General features: G+C 45.0%; 1 protein-coding gene across 1 annotated transcript in view; it reads left to right on the plus strand.

The window, feature by feature from the left end:
• The window catches only part of Snx30 (sorting nexin family member 30), a 75,667-nt gene that overhangs the window by 58,134 nt on the left and 14,358 nt on the right, over positions 1-3,175 (plus strand). The window lies entirely within an intron of this gene.

Below are 3,175 nucleotides of genomic sequence, written 5' to 3' on the forward strand. Positions count from 1 at the left end.
GGCAGGAAAGGAGGGAGGGAGGGAGAGGGAGAGAGAGGGAGGGAGAGGGAGGGATCACAGGCATGAATGCATGCATTTAGAAACTTGTAGCAACTTGATACTGCTGCAGCTCCAGCTCAACACCTTGTCAAACACTAGAAATGCTGTTGTCAAACTGGCTTGCAGAGCTGTGTGTGGGGCAAGCTGCTGTGCTAGACTGCATAGAACCATTCCAGCTTGATTGGATTCAGGGAGAAAGCTAACAAAAAGTGAGTGGTCCTTTACCCTACAGGGTTTGAGAAGCACTGGTCTAACTAGTGTCTGCTGCCTTCTGGCTCCAGTGATCTGTGTCAAAAAGAGGATAGTGATTGTAAAATGCACTGTTGTATGGCCATTCCATTTATTGTCCTTATTTCCATCCAGCCATGATTAAAAATGAGTAATGATTGCCATTTTGCAAGTGCTTACGATGTGCTAATCTAGGTATATAGGTAAAAATCTAGTTTTTTCCCATACAACAATGTATGTTTTAGGTGCCATTATTTTTCCCATTAGAGAGATGAACAACCAGGTCACGAGATCATAACTAGTAACTGGGAGTGCGAGGATACATCCCACAGTCCAATGATAGACTCATGTCACTACCATTTTGTTAGTCTGCTGCTTTTTTTTGTTGGTAATTGGAAGGTGTATGTATTTGCTTTCACAGATTGGGTGGGGACGGGGAATGTTTTTTAAAAGATAGTAGTGGGGACTCAAGTTTCAGGGAAATTGTTTGACATCAGAACTTTTCCTCCTTCCTTTCTCCCTCCCTCCCTCCCTCCCTTATTTTCTTTATCTCCATCCTGCTGTCCTTCCTCTGCCTTGGTTCTTGCTCCTGCTGCCTGTTGACAAATACCTGGAAAACCAACTTTGGGAATTGAAACCCAGACCTCAGAAATGGCACTCTTTGGCTTTATGTGGTGCCTTTTTATAATAATTGCATGGTCACCATGCTAGTCATCTGAAGCCCAGAAGGAAGACATTGTACTTCCCCATTTCGTGGACATCAAAATAAGTCACAATGATGCTCAGTAAATTACCTCACTTTTTTGACACCATTTGTCCAGAGTGCTACATGCAGCAGGGACATATTATATGTTTGTTGTACTGACATCACATGTCCTCCATGGTGACCCCCCCACCAGTGTGACAGAAAGCAGGGGCAGAAGGAGACTCCACTCACGGAAAGCAGGCTGGGACGAAGACCATTGGCATTGGCGCACTGCATGTGGCTGGGACATCATCTCTTCTGCTCCTCTTGCCACAGGCAGTCAGCCCTCTATCCCACCTGACGTGAGGGTCACCATGGTGGGAAGCTAGCCAGGTGCACAGCTGCCCACCGTTTCTAGCAGCATGACCCACTGGCAGATTTCTAGCTGTCCCTGTGGCATTGGGAACGTGGTGCTAGCTGTTGAGCCCATGCCTTAACCTCATGGAAAGGAATGTCATAGAATACAGAATACTGTTTTTCCAACTGGTACCAGGGATCGAACTCGGGTCCTTTCACCTTCAAGGCAGGTGGTAGAACCACTGAGCTAAATCCCTGGCGAATACTGTTTTTGTATTTACAATTTTTTCTGTTAACAGTCTAGTCTCAAATACAAAAATAGGAGTGATTTCATAAAAAGACATACTACATGTTGTTGCTTATATGTAGGATCTAACCAAGTTGATGTAATAGAAACAGTAGAATGGTGGTTTCAGGGGATGGGGAAATTTGGAGATGTTGGTTACGGTACAGATTTTTAGTTATAAAGTGAATGTATTCTGTGGCTCTAGTGTACAACATAGGAGGTAATGGTATTAATTTTAATATGATAATCATTATATAATGTATATCAGCTCATACATCTTGAATGTATGCAATCATTATTTTTCAATTAAAAAATTTTTTTTGATACCAGGGATCAAATTTAGGACCTTACACTTGTGAGTCAGGTATAGCACTACTGAGCTAAATCCCCAGCCCTTAAATATTTTTTAAAAGCTAGGAGTTACTTTTCCTGGCTAGGAAGGGGAGGAGAGTCACAAGCCCTAGCCAAGCTAAAGATTATGAATAATAGGCAGAATCAAATCTTAACCTTGTCCTAGCTTGCTGGCTGCGGGGAGTTCAGACCTTCCCCGGAGCGTCTCAGGCAGAGGAACAGGTGATCTGGGCTCCTGTGTCTGCCCAGCCTAGCTGCGGACGCACCTCTCCTCCTGCTCTGGCTACTGTGGGAGACTTCTCTTTCAGTGCCGATTTCCTCCTCCCAGGGCTTGTCGTCTTGGCTGCAGGGACTCTTACAGGATCGGAAGGGTTTCTTTCCAGACAGTGAGACTAACAGACAGTCTGTATTCTCTTCACACTCTGTGGGTCGGCCTGTCTGTTTTTTTGCTGTTTAATAGTTGTGGTATTTAAAGATAAAATGGGCTGTTGTGCTAGTGCTAGGTAACAGTGGCCCAACAGAGATCTCACACCTGTTGATAGGGAGTAGCAGCCACTGTGGTGGGCAGAGGAAGGCTCTGCTGACAGCTTGTCCAGACTGGTGTGGTGTGGTAGGAAGAGCATGGGATTTAGGATCAGATGCCTTGAGTTCAAAGCCCAGCTGTGCCCTCAGTGTGGACTGGTTTGGTCATGAGCCTTTGTGGGCCTCAGTTGTCTGACACAGGAGATTGTGATAAAGCGCTTAGCACGGTGTGTGAGCCACTGCTGCCCATGGTAGCTCTAGGTGTCTCCAGCAGGAATGCTGGCGGAAAATTTCATTGCTGTCTACATTTTTAAAAAGTCTTTTGTCGCGAGCCGCTTGCCAGCAAGAAAGCACGCAACACTCAGGATCCTTCTGAAGCTTCTTTATTATCTTGGGAGAAGGTCTAAAGCTTTTACAAAAAACCTTCCTTTATATATCCTGCTAACTATATTAACTCGACAGAAACAAGAAGTTACAAGATCACGACTATAGCACATTCCGATCACTATCAGGGGAACAAACTTCAGGCAGGGAGCAACCATAAAAGCAATGTCGCCATCCCAGAACAAACATCTTGATCAAGGATGACTTAAACAAAGAACTTCTGCAAATAAGCCACAATCCCAACACAGCTCAGCAAACAGGAGACTGAAATTCCTCACGATGACTTGGCAGCCTGCAGTGTCTGCAGACCAAAGCACTCCACA

The sequence above is a fragment of the Fukomys damarensis genome, unplaced genomic scaffold (assembly GCF_012274545.1).
Source record: "Fukomys damarensis isolate Sample0158 unplaced genomic scaffold, DMR_v1.0_HiC HiC_scaffold_36, whole genome shotgun sequence".
Lineage (NCBI taxonomy): Eukaryota > Metazoa > Chordata > Mammalia > Rodentia > Bathyergidae > Fukomys > Fukomys damarensis.